The sequence below is a fragment of the Ananas comosus genome, linkage group 16 (assembly GCF_001540865.1).
Source record: "Ananas comosus cultivar F153 linkage group 16, ASM154086v1, whole genome shotgun sequence".
Classification (NCBI taxonomy): Eukaryota; Viridiplantae; Streptophyta; class Magnoliopsida; order Poales; family Bromeliaceae; genus Ananas; species Ananas comosus.
This window is the reverse complement of record NC_033636.1, coordinates 9,927,478-9,939,678: the sequence shown is the minus strand read 5'-3', so window position 1 is coordinate 9,939,678 and position 12,201 is coordinate 9,927,478.

Below are 12,201 nucleotides of genomic sequence, written 5' to 3'. Positions count from 1 at the left end.
TTAACCGCCCATCAAATTTGATGGGTGGTTAGGGTAAAAGAGAGAAGAGAAATTGAAGATAAATTCAAAGAGAAGAGAAATTGAGAAACCCAATTTCTCTTCAATTTCTCTTTTCTCTTTCACCCTAACCACCCATCAAACTTGATGGGCGGTTAAGAACTTAGAAGCATAAGGGCTGCTGTGCTCCTAATAGCACAGTAGCCCTACTCTATATATATATATATATATATATGCTACTATACTATCAATAGTACTAAGCCCTTAGTACTATTGAGTTTTCGGCCGTTGAATGAAAAGATGTGCGGTTAGAATGATAGTAGTTCCCAGTTAAATTGATAGTGGTCCCCTCGGGTTGAGTGGGTGGTTGGTTTAATAGTATAATCTAACGGGTGGAAATGATCAAAGGGTAGATCTAACGGTAGAAAACTCAATAGTACCAAGTCCTTGGTACTATCGATAGTATAGTAGCCGAACTCTATATATATATATATATATATATATAGTGATGGCAAATTTGCAATATGATGGGTGCTACCTCCGTTCACTCTTTTTTTTCAAAAACGTTTAAAACACATGAAGAAGAATCTAGTCGTGGTAGGTGTTATTTTACTTTTAAACAGACACGGAAGTACATTTTAGGTCTGGTTTGATATTAAAAGTCGCCTAATATTATTTTTATTTTTTATTATGATCGTTAAAATAATTACATATTAGTCAAATCAGTGGAATCTATATAATATATATATTATGATTTTGTGAAAACAAATAGAATATTTTTTTACCGTTTGGAATATTCTTTACTTGTAACTCGAATGGAACCAGCCTGGTTTGAGCAGAGAAATTAAGTACTACTCCCTAGTCATTCACGAGCCGCGTCAGTTTACTGCAACAAGTGCTCTCAAATTAAATGTTTTATATATTTTTAGGACTCCGTTTGATATTAAAGTCTATCTATCGCTAGTATATAAAATAAAATTAGAGCAAAAATAAGCAGAAATATAAGTTTTTTGTTTTTCTATGAGACTGTTAAAAAGAATAATAATAATAATAATAATAACCAACTAATTGTGATACGTAGATCATTATATTACATGCGAAAATAAATAAATTTTTTCACATCTGCACAATTTTAAATAGAATCTCGTAGACGGATTGAGGCAAAAGCAATAAAGAAAGCTATTGAGGAGGCGCATCAACATGGAATTTGATGAGTGTGTTTGGAAAATAATTCATTTCTTTTTATGCAGTGTCTGCAACGAGTCCAATCACCTCCATGGCCTCCGAGAGCTCTTGTGCTTGGCATATCTAGCACCACGAAGAAGTTTCCTGCTACCCAAGTTTCTTTTATTAAAAGGGAGGCAAATATGGTAGCCGATTAGCTGGCTAGCAGAACTAATTTGCCTCAATCTTCTTTAGTTATTTACTAATGCAAATCGACATCCAAAATTATTTCACATATTAGATAAGGATATAGACTTTTTTTTTTACTTTGCCACCGACAAAAGATGTATTTTCTTTTGAACTTTGCTCTGAACGCCTATACTTTGGTATCTTGTTTTATACGACTTCTTGCGCTTTTTTTTGTAATAAAAATTTAGTTTTTCATTAAAAAAAAAAAGAAAGAGAGCCTCGCACTTGTTAGTTTTTTTTTTTGGATTTGAAGAAGGAGAAGAAGAGGAAGAAATCACACTTGTTGGAATTTGTTTTGGGTTTGAAGAAGAAGAAGAAGAAATCTGTTGGCAGTGAAAGCCCTGGCAAGGAATCGATTCCGGGTCTTGCGGAAAGCCAGCCGGCATGCCTAACCAAGTAGGCCAGAAAGTGCAGCCAATAGTTCCTCCCCTGGAAAGACATGCCGACCAAAGTTGCCTAATATAATTGTCTAAAAAACCCATAATAGAGTGTGAATGATTAAAATATCATTTCTAATAATAATTCAAATTTTCAAAAAAAAAAAATTAGAGAGTTGTTTTTTGTTTTTTGTTTTTTCTGTGCTTATTTCAAAAATCTTGTAATCCTAGCGTGTTTAGGCACAAAGTAGATTAGGCCTTAAGTTTAAAATGTCACGAAGCTCATAATTTTCTTGCTTTCTGACTTTCCGCTTCCAAACAGCCTCTAGCCTTTCCTATCCCTAAAGACATCCTCACGGTTTACGGCCCAACCCATTTTGATACGGCCCATCTTAGATGTTACCTGCACCCACTTTTGTTGTAGACAAATAAAAGCCTAAATTAAATTAAGAGCTACAAACGGGCCTTGAATTGATGTATATATATATATATATATATATATATATATANTACCACGTATATAACAGTTTTAATTACTCTTAATTTGGTAAGACGGTAAGTTTTGTGTGAGAGAAATTGAGATGAACACGATCAGATAATGCTTATGTTGCTTAATTTAGTTTGTGGAGCTTTTGTAAAAGTACCATTTTGAGCTAGTGAATAATTTTATCTTCCATTTAGCTATCAAACGCTAACTACATATACATATATATATATATATATATATATATATATATATATATATATATATATATATATATATATATTCTAAAATGCATGTTACCGTTCTCATACCACGTGAATTACGTGCTAAGCTTCAAAAGAGCTTAATAAAGCAATCTTAGACAAAATAATTATTCACTAGTAAGATGCTGTCGAAATATTTGAACTTACAAACATTCATCAATTTAAAAGAAGGTTAATTATATTAGGAGTTTATTATATACTTCAACTTTTGAACTGCAGTAATGACAACAACCAAATAACGTAGTAGCAGCTTATGAAATTAGCTCAACTATTTCGAGCAGTTGGTTAGTATCTTTAAGTGCCGGTTTAGAGGTTGTTTGGTTTCTACAAAAAGCATGAAAAAAAAATTATTTTTTTTTAAACTCTGATAGATATTTAACTCATATTTAATTTAAATTAACTTAACGAATGGTAACTACAGAAATATTTTTGAATAACAGGAGAACATGGATATATTTGAAAAAAAAAAAAAATAAATATTTTTTAAGTTTTGAGTAGTATTTTTAAACCCTAAACACTAAATCCTAAAAAACCCTTATTAAAATAAAAAAAAGGGGATATTGGCTCAATAACTAACACATGACTGAGTCTACCTACCGCACTGGAGGTATCCGACACTAATATGGCAAAAGTGTAACACGCGTCATGTGCTTCTTACTAACCCACACTATTGTAATATTTTTTTTCACATGAAATATATTAAATAATCCCTGTGCAGTATATTCGAATATTGCTACTTTTGTTTAATTCATGAATTTTTTTCAGTAAAAACTTTTGCCTGTAATAACATTATTATATGAAAACTGATTCTCGAATAAAATGGTTATTTTATACAAAATTATCTTGTTTCTCGAATAAAATTATAACATATATAAAAAACTTTAACAACTAAAGATCAAACCAAGTTAGAAATATTATTTATAACCCCAAGTCATATCAAGTGCGTTACGTATGGTTTTACTAAATAACAATATTGAGATAGCTAAAGGACTATTCATATATTTTACCCCTGCATTTCAGAATAATATTGTCCACTTTATCTTGTACTGAAAAGTAGCAAAGCTTTTTGAAAGAGAACCTGTAGAACTCTTTAATGATTAATGCAATGGATTCTCTGCAACACTAGTTGTGCAACTTCTTTACAACCTACACTGCAGGTTGTATAACCAGTAAAGTGGCTACTGAGATAGTGAGCAAATTCTTTTTGTTTTTTAATCCACACACCTCTTGATTGGTTAATTTTCAAAATTTTCTGTTTTTTTTTAAATTATACTAATTTTCTAAATTTAATACAGTCAAAATTATTCTGAATGGAAATTTCGGAAGAATTAGTTCTTTGTTGTCATGCTTTTAAGTTCTATGCAAAGTGAAATCTATCGAAGACTCTAATCTGATTAATTTAATAATTTTCTTTTTAATTCGGCGAGCCTATTTAACAAGCTCAATCAATTCAGCATTATATTAATATGGAGAGTTCTTAAAGAAAACAAGAACGAGCACTCCGAGAGATAATATGAATTCAAGTTTCATTAAGCAAGTAACGGCCATTAAGTACCAAAGGAGAAGAGCATTGATGCCTAAGATTCTAATAAGTTAGATAGTGAGAGGAAAAGGACATGTGATAGTGAAAAGAGTCGTGCCGTGTGGAGCTAACCATAAAACTTTAGTGAGCAGCTCTCCAACAACTTCTCGTTAAGGTCTCACGTATCATTCTTATCTCTATCCAATAATTATAATCATTTTTTCTAAATTTACTTTTAAAAAATTTTAGTATTAAAAATACTCAGCTAATTACTGGACGAAGATGAAACTAACATGTGATAGCAGACCAAAAACTTCTCAATGAGGTGTCGTTGGAAAGCTCTCGGCTGAAGTTTTATCCTATTATAAGTCAAGAAGAAGATGTTCCAGGCTGGAATATTTATGATCTTTGCCTCACCCTTTGCCTGACTCTTCTTTCAACTACTTCCATATGATGGGGTTCATTCAATAATTGATTAAACCCATATCCATTTGCATCTATAAGAAGTAACCCCCTGCCCCCCACTCCCCCACCACTTTCTCACATCTAACCAAACACTTCACTATTATGAATTGTTGAAATTAGTGCCTTTATAAATTGTCAACGCAATGATATTTATAATATTAAAAAAAATTATGCATACTTAAAAATACCATATAATTAGTTTACTAATATATCAGGTCGTAGTAAGTTTTGGCTTAGTCTAAAACTTATATGCATGTATCGTTCAAAAACAATTCAAAAGGTTCAATATGTAGATTCGAGTTTAATAGTCTATGCCAACTCTTTTATTTTTGGGGCAATTGCTTATATATTCCTGAAAAGTTTCCGACTTTCTGATTTATCCCTCTTAAAAGGCTAATATTGAAAATACCATTTTTATGTTCCAATCTATTTCTAATATACCCCTAGAGTTAAAATCTGTTAATTAATTCAGTTATCTCTGTAAAATTACTATTTTACCCTTTCAAATATACCCTTCCACTATCACTGACTTTCTTATTTGTCCTTAAAGTCAGGGGTACAAAAAGTATTTTAACTTTTGGTCTTTTTCAATATACCCCTCTGCCGTCACCAACATTTTTATTTGCCCTTAAGTTAAGGATAAAATTTATTTTAATTTTTTTTAACTGTGTTAGATATTTAACTCACGTTTAACCAAAGTTAACTTAAAAAGAGATAACTGTGGGGGTATTTTACAATAACGGTGGAACATATGAGGAGTATTTTAGAAAGAAAAAAAAAGTAGGAATAAATCGAATATTTTCAAACATACGCGAGGTATATAGACAATTATCTCTTTATTTTTTAACTTAATATATCTAAAACAATTGTTTATATAATTTTTTAATATCAACATTTTCACCTATCTATCTCTCTCTCTCTCTCTTAAATGATTAACTGGGGTGTCAATCACAGTGCACATGAACCATAATGGGAGATGGGACCCGGTTCTTCAATAGCTACCTACCATAATCTCACCTTTGATCTTTTACTCTCTCTCTCTCTCTCCCCGAAGAAAATAAATAAATAAACTTGGGATCTTATTAAGTTTCCAATGTATCAGCACCTGTAACATGGAGAGTTCTTTGTGGATTATGCTCAATTGAAGTTTGAAATACTATACTAATTTATCAATATATTAGTAATATGTAAAAATAAATATTATAAAATATGTATGGTAACGCAGAAAAAAAAAATGGTCACTGTATAGTACATACTTTGTCTCGTTTTATAATGTGTAGCGTTTCCCCCGAAAATATGTAGGGAGTTAATTATTGTGAACATCATACGCATGCTCAAAAAGGTGGAGAAAAGTGCCGTTACTCAATTCACTCTCCATGCTTTTTTTGGATTAATTGATTCTTTTTTTCTTTTTTTTAGCAAGTGTAGTTATTGTTTCCACAAGCCTTGTTCGAGTGAGAAAGAACACAATTATCCTATTTTCTCTTAGTTTTTTTTATAATTTTATTTGGTTGTGTGAAGCAATGTAAAAGTCAAACAAAGTACTAATAATTATTGAGAATATATCATTTACCATTAATTCATTCTTACTATTATTAATTTTTGGATAAAATTTAGATACTTTTGTCTATGAAATATGATTAGCATCTTTAATTCATGTTCAATAATAGAGGATTCAGAGGCTGCTTGAAAATGATAATTTAGAGAGTTAAAATTTTATGAGTTTTATTTAATGGACTTAGCTTCCGACCTTATCCAAGTAGAATGATTGCTTTATGTGTAATTATAAGTGAAATTTCAGATAATTTTATTGTAGTAGTGTTAAAATTAACATATAACATTGATAATTCTTTTGCAAAAGGATAGTTAGAGATATAAAAAAAAAGTGGTATTTCTAATATAAAATTTTTAAAAAATATTTTTATTATATTTTCTTTCAAATTAAAATATTTAATTAATTTAAATATAGATAAAGTGGTGTCACAATCACACAAAACCTGCCTCCTGCTCCTCACCATCCAACTTTTTTTTTCTTATTTTATTTCTGGTTTAATTACATACTGCTCTTTGTAAACATCGAGAATAGCAAATATATCCCTATAAAATTTAGTTTTCAACTCTTATCTCTACTAAAGTTCAGTGATATTTATATTTATTTTTCTGGTTTATTACAGAACTATTTATTTTTTAGGAACAAATAAGTGAAATATCAATTTTGGCATCACAAATATGTCCATCTAAAAACTTCAACTGTTATAATCGTGCAAAAATATTTTCCCAAAAAATTTCAATAGTCATCTTCTTCCTCTTTAAAACACAACCTAATCCACAATTGTTGTAATCTTTTCTCTCACTCTTTTTTTTTTTCTAAATTTTTTCCTTTGAGCNTAATTAATTTAAATATAGATAAAGTGGTGTCACAATCTATTCCTGCAAAAGTTCAGTGATATTTATGTTTGTCCCTCTGGTTTATTACCGTTAGAGAACTATTTATTTTTTAGCAACAGATAAGTGAAATATCAATTTTGGCATCATAAATATGTCCATCTAAAAACCTCAGCTGCTATAATCGTGCAAAAATATTTTCCCAAAAAATTTCAATAGTCATCTTCTTCCTCTTTAAAACACAACCTAATCCACTATTGTTGTAATCTTTTCTCTCACTCTTTTTTTTTTTCTAAATTTTTTCTTTTGAGCAAAATAAGAAAAAAAATTATAGAGAAAATTAAATTGAGAAACATGCAACACGCGTTCGATATAGACGAAACAACACACGTTGTGGATGAATGGGGATGGAGAAATTTTGGTTACGGGTTCGAAAGTAGCACAAAAAAGAGAAAGGAAGAGGAAGAAAAAGAGAAAGAAAAAAAAGAATTTTTATTGTTAGAATTTTGACTGAGAAAAAAGATATAATATAAGAGTGATAAAAGTATTAATTTATCTTGTTGACTAACTAGAATTAACTATTTTATTTTTTGTTAACTAAAATTTTCTAACAGGCCTTAACGATAAGAATTTGTAAAAAATATAAAAATTTGGCTAAATTACGAAAAATCCTTCTGTCAAAATCCGCCTTTTTACTTTCCCCCCTTGTCATTTAAAAATCTACACTTCACCCCCTTGTAAAATAAAAAATGATCACAGGGTGTATAGTGTGACAAAATGACCATTTTGCCCTTCGCCATTTTCGTCTTCTCCCTCATCCTCCTCATCCGCGGCGGCGGAGGCCGACCTCAAGCGGGACGCAGGCGGTGAGGCAGTCGTCGAGGAGGACGATCTCGTTGAGGGTGTCGGCCATGCGGCTGATAGAGGGCAGGATGCAGCCGCCGAGTTTGTTGTGGGCGAGGACGACGATGGAGGCCGGGGAGTCGCCGAGGTTGGAGGGGATGGGGCGGCAGCGGCGGAGGCGGTTGGAGTTGAGGAAGATGGCGTCGAGGGGGCGGTCGAATAGGAGGTTGAGCTCGTGGAGGAGGGCGAGGCCGGTGAGGGTGCCGTCCCGGAAGCCATCGAAGCACCAGGGAAGAGGGGCCGAGGAGCATTTTTGGCATAAAAAAAAATGTTATAACGGAACCCTAACGATAGGGAGTGAAGTGCACATTTTTTATTTTATAAGAGGACAAAGTGTAAGTTTTTAGATGACAGTGGGAGAAAGTGAAAAAGCGAATTTTGACAGAAAATTTTTTGTAATTTAGCCTAAAAATTTTTACTGAGATTATATAAACAAATTAAATTTTATATGAATATATTTATAATTTATTATGTTTATGAAAATTTGTATGTAATTAATTCTTTATTTTTCAATGCCTCGTCGGAATGTTATTATTATTATACATGTGCATTAATTATGCTAATAGTACGCCGTTCCATACTTTGTCCTTTATTTCTCTCTCCTTTCCACCTCTCTTCTGTGCCAGCGATATCTTTGACAGCTGTCCCCTCGCACGTGCGACCCTCTTGGCTGCTTGTCTACAATATAAATTTTTATCTCTTTATTTTATACTAGTGAAGAGGCCCGCGCTTCGCAGCGAATAGAAACTGTAATAGTAATTAATAATAATAAAATATTAAATATTTTTTTGTGTATCTCACTTGTTACATCTACCAAAAGTCTCTCACTGTAGGCAGCAAATATGAACCCAACGATAGAGAGAGAGAGTAAAATGGCTCATTTTAAATAAAAATTAAATGGGAGAGATGAAGAGACGTATGTTGAGAGAGAGAGAATAAAATGGGAGAGATGAGAAGACGTATGTTGAGAGAGAGAGAGTAAAATGGCTCATTCTAAATAAAAATTGAATGGGGGAGATGAAGAGAGGTATGTTGAGAGAAAGAGAGTAAAATGGTTCATTCTAAATAAAAATTAAATGGGGGAAATAAAAGACGTATGTTGAGAGGAGAGAATAAAATGGCTCATTCTAAATAAAAAAAAAATTTCAAAATTAGGAGGTTATAACACATCAGTTTAAAGCATCGGGGATTCATAAGGAGTAATAGATATAAATTGAATGAGTCATTTTATTCTCTTTCTCAACATACGTCTTTTCATCTTCCCCATTTAATTTTTTTTTAGAATGAGCCATTTTACTCTTTCTCTCTCAACACACGTCTCTTCATCTCCCTCATTCAATTTTTATCTATTACTCCTTATGAATCCTCAATGTTTTAAGCCGATGTGTTATAACCTCCTAATCTTAAAATTTTTTTAATTTAGAATGAGCCATTTTATTCACTCTCAACATACGTCTTTTTATCTCCCCTATTCAATTTTTATTTAGAATGAGCCATTTTACTCTCCCTCTTTCCAAACATACGTCTTCTCATCTCCCCCATTTTATTCTCTCTCTCTCAACATACGTCTCTTCTCCCATTTNTTTGATACAAAAATAAAATCACAGAATACTAACTTGATACAAAAATAAAACCACAGAGTACTAACTTAATACAATTTAAACCATAGAATACTAAAATGATAAAGTGAGAAACCACAGGGTACTAAATTGATACACTGTAAACCACATGGTACTAAATGAAAAAAATGCGAAACCACATAGAAGGTTTTTGAAGTTTATCCTATATTTTAAGATGTTTGTAGATTCTGCTCCTGAATAAGAGTTGAAGATGACTGTGCAATTGCCGACAATTCGCAGATAAATCTGCAGGATCTAATAGGATGATAGAATATTTAATTCGACGATCGATTCCGTTAGGCATAAGTTACGTTATTGAAACTATGTAGAAATCAAATTTTATAATTTTTCGACATTATTTACCAAGTAATAAAAAAATTTTAAAAATAATTATTTTGACGGTCGACGTGGCACGTTCTTCAGTTCAACGGTATAGAACAATCTAAGTTATATTAAATTTTACTAGAAAATTCTATTTAACATCAATAACATGATTAATACTTCTAATTTAAAATGTGAGTTTTTTATTACTATTTTTTTGATATTTTTATTTTCAGTCGTTTATTTTGAGACTATTCGTTCACTAGATAAATGAAGTCAAAAAATTATAAAATCTAATTTTTAAATAGTTCCGATAATGTAAATCATGTCTAACGAAATAGATCGCTGAATCGGATGCTCTATAATCGAAAACAACCAATAAACATGAAAGTGTACGTATATACTTTCGAAAGTATAAAATGGGTGGGGGTTAGGGGGTGGAATAACCCCTTAACCCCTATTTTATTCCCAAGCACTTTTAAAAATGGATGGGGTTAGCTAACCCCACCTCAAATGGATTATCCCGGGTTAGCTAATCCCACCTAACCCCACCAAACCCCAAACAAACACTATTTTCTATTCATAATAACCCACTATCCTTATTATCCCACCTACTCCAACCAAACACTATTTTTCACTATCCTGAATTAACTCCAACTCCCAACCAAACACAAAAAATACTCTAACCCCACCTTAACCCTAAACTTAATCCTATTTCTGGAATAACTAGTTTGTCCTTAACCCCGAACCAAACGGTAAGCCTAGCTCTACAGTATAGTAGTATTTCATATTTTGCCAGTATGAAGTTGAGATCACGTAACTAGGCTTAATTTGATTCGCTCTGAGTAATGAGTTTCCAAATGACCAGATCAGAAGCAGTAACAATCATTTATTTGTGCTAGGCAATGGTAATACAATTCGACCGCATTATGAGAACGGAACAGTAGATGATGACAATGAGTATTAATCTTCTCAGCATTTGATGTGGACGACCATTTCATTTGAACTGGCGCTTCTAAGTGCATCTCGCAATTATGTGCAATTTTATATGCTTAACACAAAATAATAACACCAACTTTTTAATATTTTTGCAATAGTTTATGAGATTTAATTTCTAAAGTTGAAAATTCAGAAAATAAATCATAAATAATATATATGTAATAATAATAAAAGCATTAAAGTTGAGATGATGTTGATAAGTTTTTCTCTTTCTCTGCATTTCATATGCCACGTAAAGCTTACATTGGATAGTTAAGATACATTATGTTGCAGATGCATTATATTGTAAATTCTCCTACAAATAAAATTACATGCACCTAAAGAGGCATTTGGATCGGCGCAATTATAGTTCAAAATGAGAATCAAATTTGGTGAAAATAAAAATATTAATTTTCACCATCAACTAGCATATAACTGTAGAGATTTACCGTCTACTCGTAAGCTAGAGTTTAGATTTTTTTAAAAAAATATATATAAAAGTACTTCGGGTCATTTAGAATTTTTTTTTTTTAAGAACTTGAGCTCATTACTACCTACCAAATTTTATCCTTGTTTTCGTGATAAATAGCAAAGTTAATAAATTTATTTTTAATAAATTTGATTTTCGGTTCAATCACAATTTCACAAATCCAAACTCATGCTAATAGGAGCATAGATAGGATCTATTTGGGATTGTAAATATATTGTATTATTTTGTGATGAAATTACCATAGAAAAATATAATATTTATTTTCACACATTCGCTTTTTGCATGAAAATGAGTCGACTGCTATATATTTTTTGCGATTTTATCGAAAAACATAAAAATATATCTCTATATATATTTTTTTGTTCTTTTTTTTTTTTTTATCTACTAATGATAAATGGATCTCAATACAAAACGGCTGGCAAACATTGCTATAACAACCGCGTCATGTAACATTTACATTAAAAACAACTTCTCTTAGGGGTCATTTGGTTGGATATAATTAAAAATACAATATAGTTTGAGATATATGCATTAGAAAATACAAAAGTTGTAACTCTTTTATGTATATTATTTGGTTGGGTGTAGTAAAAAGCACTGCAAAATATAAATAATTTGTTTGATTACATGCAGTTGAGATGTGTTTTTTTTTTTATTTTAAAAATTTATAAATATGGTGGTGAGATTACTTTCAATATATATATATAATATTTTATATTTTAAAAATAATTAGAAAAAATAAGTTTATCTTTTATTTAAGATTACCATCTTCAAATACTGCAGATGAAATTACGACTGATTTGAACATAATTCTAATTACTACTGTTGAACCTCCTAATATAATTAAACGCGTAACAGTTAGACTCATATGACAAAAAAAAAAAAAAAGAATTTAATTTATCATAAAAATTATAACTATAGTAATTATACTATCGTACAATTACAATTACAATTATCTACATCCAAACAACAGCTCTCCTGAAAACA